Consider the following 7,539-nt stretch of genomic DNA (forward strand, 5'->3'; position numbering starts at 1 on the left):
CCTTGTCCCTGCAAAGAACTGTAACATCGTGTGCATACGCAAGCAATTTCTCTTTGGTTGTTTGTAGTCTACATCCATGAATTTCATCGCTTTGTATTATGTTCAGACACAGTGCCTCAATATATATATCAAACAACAGAGGGCTGAGGGGGCAACCTTGGCGCACGGAACGTCTTACGTTTATGGGGGCCCCCAGCAACTTATTAACAAGTAGCCTCGTAGTGCAGTTACGGTACGCCAAGCTCACTCCCTCCCGGATGACCGAACCTATATTGATGTAGTCCAGGATGCTAAACAAAATACAATGTGGCACACAATGAAATGCCTTTTCCAAATCTAATTGTAGTAGTGCGACACGTGCATATGTGGCGTCACAGCATTCAAGTACACACCTCGCCTTTTGAATGTTGTAAACGATGGAACGGCCTTTGATCACACACGTTTGATGAGGGCCAACTATTTCGCCTATAACACTCTGTAATATGCTGGCAAGAACCTTCATGTAGATCTTGTAGTCCACGTTTGTCAGAGCGATAGGTCTGTATGACGATACCTGCTTAACTTTATCTGCTTTGTCGGTTTTCGGAATAAGTACAGTATAAGGGGGGGGTGACGTTCCAAACGACACAGGTAAAACATTTATTTCATATGTCTCATTGAATACCGCAGTCAGCAATGGAGCTAGTTGTTGCTTGACAGTTTTGTAGAACGCTGCACTCAAGCCAGCAGGCCCAGGCGATTTACAAGAGTTTAAATCATCAATTGCACGCTCTACTTCTTGCTCGCTAATTGCCGTTTCCAGTCTTGCTTTTCGTTGTTCGTCTAGTCGTGGCATCGCCCGCAGATACGATTCTTTAAACCGGTCCAGTTCGACATAACACAAATCGAATAATGCCTGGTAATACTCAAAGAAAGCTTGCTCGATTTCTCTATTATCTGTTGCGGTGCGACCCGCCCATTGTACCTCAGTGACATGGTTCCTTCTTGCGTGCGCTTTTTCCATCCCTAGCGCCCGTTTTGTGGGCGTCTCCGCCACGGCTAGGTGTTCAGCTCTCGCGCGCACAAGCGCTCCACGATAGCGTTCTTCATTAATTTCTAGTTTTTGATTTATTTTCCTAACGTCGTCCATGTATATACCCGGTGCCTTGCACTCCAGAGCTACTAATTTTTCTTGCATAGACTTTAACTGCGTTTCATTTATCTTTTCTTTTCTTGGTACCGTATGCAGCTCGCCCTTTCAATTTCCTTTATTTTGATCTGCTGCTTGCACTGTTCCCATTCCTGGCCCAAATCATGTATTCCACCTCCAGTGACTTTACTAATTTTGGCGGATTCACCAATGTGCGCTAATTGCAAGTGTGAAGAGACCATTAGTCACCTTCTGTGCCACTGTTCTCGCTTCGATAATCAACGTGCGACCCTCCAGTGTGCCTTGAATAGACTGGATGACAGGCCATTTACGGAAGCGAAGATCTTGGGAGCCTGACCTCACAGCTCATTGGCCCAGAAAGCAGTTCGAGCGCTTTGTCGCTACCTGAGGGCAACAGACTTGAGTGCCCGACTATAGACATCCTACACCTAAGTTCTCTCTCTCTCCCTCTTTCACTCCCCATTCCCCTCCCCACGTGTAGGGTAGCAATCTGGACTCAGTCTGGTTAACCTCCCTGCCTTTCCGTCTTCCCTTCTCTCTCTCTCTCTTCCTCCGCTCCCTTAGAAAATTCTTGATCATTGAACAGTTTGTTGTTTAACTTCCAAAGATCCCACTGAAAACAGCTGCTTCGCTTTTTTGCACCTATGAAACATTGAACCATGCCATGATCCGAGAAGGATGCGGGCACTACGTCATAGCCATGACACTTTGGGACCAAACCTGCAGACACGTAAATCCTGTCGAGTCGGGCGTGGCTGGTACCTTGGAAATGAGTGTACTTAACTGGACACCTGCTCACCAGGCATTCTCCCACGTCCTCTAAAGCGTTCGTGTTGTCCACTTCTCTACTCTTGTGTCCTGTCTGCACGCCTCACTTCTATTTTGCATAATGAATCATTACCAACTAGCTCAGCTTTCTGTCGTTCTCTAAAGCAAATTCATCAATTAATCGAATAAGAACGGCAGTACTACTATCCCTGAAAGTACGCGCACTAGTTTTGTCATCGCAGCTCAGAACCCAATTGAAGTCACCCAACAGAATGAGCTGCCTTTCCGTGTTCCAGGTGTTGCTTAATAAATTAAAAAAAGACAGTCCTCTCGTCTACTGCGGTGGGTGCATATATACAGACAGCGCGCCATTCAGTAGCACAAAATACGAAATCACAGACAACTCCTCGTCCTGAGGCAAGTGAAACATGCGACTGAATAACTAGACCAGGCAGTTTTTTGACAAACATGGCACACCCGGCAGAAGTACCAACTGCGTGACTGACAACGGCGTAAAACCTAGACGTGAAACGCTGCACCATGCTCTCAGTCTCTTCTTCCCCTTCGACCTTTGTTTCTTGGAGACCAAGCATATCGATATCTTAGTCAGAAGGCGCAGCACATGACTCTGCTTCTTGATTGTGGCTAAGCCTCGCACATTTAGACTGGCAACTTTAAGCGTGAGTACAGAAGCCATTTTGCTACGGTGATAAGAGGCCGAGAGCATGGTGCTTACGTTTCGAGTCCAGCACGTCGCTAGTCGCTTTTGTTGGTCCCGGGGTCACCTGTTTGGCCAGGTGGGCCTAGCTGCAAGGCCTACTTTCGGCGGCTCTCGTTTCCGACCTTACATTTGGCTTTGTTTTGAAGAGTGGTCGTCTCCCTTGTGTCGTTTTCGTCGGTGGCTCCTCGCTGCTAGCGGCCGCCGCTCGTCCTTTTCGTTGCCGCGTTCGGTGTGCGTGCGTTTCGCTGTGCCGGTGACACTCAACGCTCTGCCGCCGCTCTTGTCGAGGGGCTCCTGGCTGTTCCCTGGTTCAGATACGTCCGGCTCTGGTGCTCCCTCTGCACCAGTCGTCCTTCCGTCTTCTTTGAATTTCTTCGCAGCGTATCGATGTCGTTTCTTTGCTTTCTTTGGCAATCGTTTCTTTTCCTTCTCCCTCAGTCACCGAAGACTTTGCAGTCGCTGCAGGCTTCTCGCATTCCCGGGCTCCTTTTGCAGCTGCTTCCGCCTCGTCAACGTCCATGATGTGGTCCGCCGAATCTACCGCCGACGCAGTTCCTGTAGCCACTGCGTACGTCCGTACGCACTCCTCCTCACCGTGGCCGAAACGTCCACATTTCGAACACCTTGGTATCTTGCATTCTCGGCGTACGTGACCCGTGCCGCGGCAGCGCAAGCACTGCATCGGCCGTCCAGGCACGACTACGGGGGCCAGCTCTCCTGCAACTCTTATCTGATGCGGCAGGTCCTCGATCTTCATACCAGGCTTCATCTTAAGGAGCACGGTTCTTGTGGTCGAATCCGTTTCGTGGACGCCTTGAACACGCCAGCGCTCACGAGTCACTTCAGTGATCTTCCCAAACGCCGCAAGCGCCGTCCGAATGTCGTGGTCGGCCACGCCATGAAGCATCCAGTGGAGTCCAAGCTTCACTTGTTGGTCCTCTTTGTCCAGGACAAGGCACCGGCGCCCCTTGACGTTCAGCTCCTTGAAGGCGAGAAGCCGCTTCGTTGCTTCCGCGCTGCCTAAAGTCACCGCCCAGACGTGGTTGATTTGGTACGCCCCCAAAGCCACCACGTCAGGGTGCGTACCGGTCTTCGTCAGCGCCGTCTCGGAAATCTTCGACTCTAAACGGTCGCACTCGTGGGTCCCCGTGCAAAAAAAACCGTGTTCAAAACAACACGTCCGGTGGGCAGAGTTGGCAAAATAATCTGATACTCGCTATCTTGAACTTCTTCAGGCCTGTTTAAGCGGCGGCCGAAGGCCGCAATCGCCGTTCCGCTGGAGCTCGTGATTCGCCGTCCGTCACGCTCGGTGGCCGGAAGTAGAATTCGGCCACGCTACCACGTTTCTACTGCAGTATAACGATTGCGTGCGCGTTTCGCCGACGCGCGTGTGTAAAGAAGCAAAACAATCTGGTAGCGGTGGGATTCGAACCCACGCCTCCGAAGAGACTGGTGCCTAAAACCAGCGCCTTAGACCGCTCGGCCACGCTACCACTTTTTTTTTCATTATTGTCTGCTTGGCATGTAACACAATTGTATACAGTGCAATGTCACATAAAAAGTGCTGTCACATCACTTTCCCCACATTAGGGGTTAAAAACGCAGTCGCTTCATCATAGATATTTCCCCTAAAAGGGGATGCCACTCAGGCTTTTCAGTTTGAACTTTGTACACTTCTCTGAAGTATTTTACACTCTCATTGAAATACTCTCGTGCCGGTCGCGAATTCAAATCCTCGTTGCGCACGGCCATCCGCGTCCTCCACACGCTGTGGAGTACTAGTGTCATGAACATGTCGTAGGGCACACCCCCTACGTTCTTGACAGGCAAAAAACGGATGCCATACGGTGTAATGGGCAAGTCTTTCTTCAACGTCCTCTGAAGGATGTCCCAGAGAAAGACTGCATCACTACAATCCAGAAATATTTGTTCAACTGTCTCCGGCTTTTTGCAGATGGTGCAGTCTACAGACCAGGCAACCAAAATGTCTTTTTCTCGCAGCCAAGGTGTTGTAGGGAGTGTGCCACTGTGTAGCTTGAAAAAGAACGTTTTGACTGATGGTCGTACAGGCATCTTTTTAACTCTAGCTAAAACATCGTCCCCTGGACCTCTTGGGTACAGTGATCTGTATACAGGCAATGACAACATGGTTTCTACAACATCTTTGTATAATTTCTTACGCGTCACGTCAGAGAGATATTCCATCGTAAAGCGTACTTTTAGGATTTCAAAAGCACTTATGATCTCGCGCATATAACCCCTTGGCCTTCTTTGTTCGACATTGACCGTTGAAACAATAAATTCTGGCAAATAATTTGACAATCGCGCATGTAACAGTGTTCTCAAGAAGCAATCGCTTTGATCGCGTAAGAAAATAAACCTAGCCACGATCTGCCGCAAGAAGAGGTGGACTAGGCCACTGCGCACAGATCGAAACAAATTTGTGCGACTGGTTCTTTCCCACGTAGTACCCCAAACAAATACTGCCATCGTTCTGTGTAGCTTTTGAACTGCAGTACGTGTCATAGATAGCACTTGAAGAACATACCACACTCGCGAAACAAGAAATATGTTGCACACAGTTGAGCGCGTAAACATTGAAAATTCTCGACCACCCCATTTTTGGGTCTTTTCGCGTAGTTTCTCCGTTTCATTCTTCCAATACTCTGTTGTGTCCCGGTAGTGTTGGAGCGGTACACCTAGATACTTATCAGGCATCACCGTCCATGTGACATTTTCGAACAGTGAGAGTGTTTATTCGCCAATTTTCATGCCAGATACCGAGGCATTTATTCCAGTTAATTCTACTACCGCTGCACTCACAGAATGTCTTGACATGATTTATTGCCACTCTGACACTTTCTTGATCATTACAGAACACCGCTATATCGTCTGCATAACTAAGCACTTTGACTTCTGCGGTCATCAACCGGAAACCACGAATTCGTTCATTCTGAAGCACTTTTTGACAAAGAGGTTCTAAATAGAGAGCGAAAAGTAGTGCTGAAGCAGGACATCCTTGTTTTACGCTTGATAATACCTGAATGCTTTCGCGTAGCTGTTTGTTAACTACAATCCTCGTAGTGCATCCAGTGTACGCCATTCGTACCCCCTCCAAAACTACAGATTCTAGTTTTACGTAGTCGAGAATGCACATAAGGATCTCGTGACTCACGCGGTCAAAAGCCTTCTCGAGATCGATTTGTAGCATCGCTACCCTACTCTCAAAATCTTCACAACATTCTAAAATATTCCTTGCAATGTGAATATTCGTCGTTATAGATCTGCCTTTGATGCCGCAGGTCTGATGGGGCCCTACGATTTCTTTAACAGTTTGAAGTCGCCTGGCCAACACACCCATAAAAAGTTTATAATCAACATTGGCTAAGGTTATCGGCCGATATGATCCGATAAACTGCTGCTTTGTGGGATCTTCTGTTTTGGGAATCAACACAATGTGTGATCTGCGGAAGGACGTTGGTAACTCTTTCTTTTCGTATGCCTCATGCAAAACGTCACATAAGGCTTCTGCCAGAGGGCTTTTAAATTTCTTATAGAATGCTGCGCTTAGGTCATCCAGAGCAGGTGTCTTTCCAGAGGTGATTTTTTCAATCAATTTTTCAATTTCTTTGACGGTGATAGGTGCCTCTAAGCTTGCTTTTACATCGTCGTCGAGTTGTGGCATAAGTTTAGGAATTGATCCTTGAATGTGCTACTGCCCTGTTTCATGCTTCCTAATAATTCGCGATAATGTTCCACAAACGCTTGTTCAATTATTGCTTTATCGCTTGTGACAACGTTTTGATATTCTATCGCCTTGATTTCGTTTTTAGTCGCGTAGCTCCTCTCCTCTTCCAGCGCACGTTTCGTGGGCATCTCGCCACACCAAAGCCTTTGGGCGCGTGCACGCACCACAGCTCCCTTATATCTCGTCTATAGTCTCCAACTTTCTTTTCACACCGTTAATTTCTTTACTGCGCATGCCCGGTTGCACACATTCTTGACAGAGTAAAAAATCTAACTGGCACTGCAACTGCTTTTCTTCCTTCACTTGGCGGTGCTTTATAGAAGATGCTCTTTCAATTGCTTTCATCTTTACTTTTTCTTTAAAACACTCCCATGTATGAATTAAACTGCCCGTGTTACACTTGCATACTTCGCATAATTCAGTTATAACGTTCTCTACAAACGTGTCGTCATCGAGTAGCTTGTCATTCAATTTCCATAGGTCCCATCTAAACCCCTGCTTTTCTTTCTTGTTGATGGTGAACATAACTACGCTATGGTCGCTGAAAGAAACGTGCTTCACACTGTGATCTCGGCACAAGGGAAGTAACGCAGTAGACACGTAGGCTCTGTCCAGCCTCGCCTGACTGCTAAGGTGGTAATGTGTGAACTGCGTGCTCTGAGACAGCACACATCCTACGTCTTCCAACTCTCGCTCGCGAACCATTACATTAAAAAATAAGGCACTATATTCACGCACCGGCGCTTTGCGTGCCCTATCTTCGGGAATGCAAACACAGTTGAAATCTCCGAGAAGAATAATTGTCTTATCACACGACAGGTGCACTTCAAGGTTTTCGAAAAATATTTTGCGCTCTTGCTCTCTATTTGGTGCATATACACAAACAATTCGCGCCAGAAAAAGAAAAATCACACACAATTAATCGTCCCAAATGGTCGATATGTTAACACTTTACTACAATACCAATGCTGTTCTTCATAAAAAGCAAGCAGCCACCAGATGTACCATGAGAATGGCTGACACATACATTGTATCGGGAGCGGAGAGGCGAAAGCATGCGGTCTGTCTGCTCTCAGGACTCGACTTTCGTTTCCTGCACGGCGGCAATATCAACGTCATTCTCAAACAACAAACGACGCAATTGATACTGTC

At 47.4% G+C, this 7,539-nt stretch overlaps 1 non-coding gene across 1 annotated transcript; it reads right to left on the reverse strand.

Moving 5' to 3' along the window:
- Positions 1-4,050: 4,050 nt before the first annotated feature.
- On the reverse strand, positions 4,051-4,132 carry TRNAL-UAG (transfer RNA leucine (anticodon UAG)). The gene has a single exon. It is a non-coding gene; the product is annotated as a tRNA-Leu (tRNA).
- Between the last annotated feature and the right edge of the window lie 3,407 nt (positions 4,133-7,539).

Source organism: Dermacentor variabilis, chromosome 1 (genome assembly GCF_050947875.1).
Source record: "Dermacentor variabilis isolate Ectoservices chromosome 1, ASM5094787v1, whole genome shotgun sequence".
NCBI lineage: Eukaryota > Metazoa > Arthropoda > Arachnida > Ixodida > Ixodidae > Dermacentor > Dermacentor variabilis.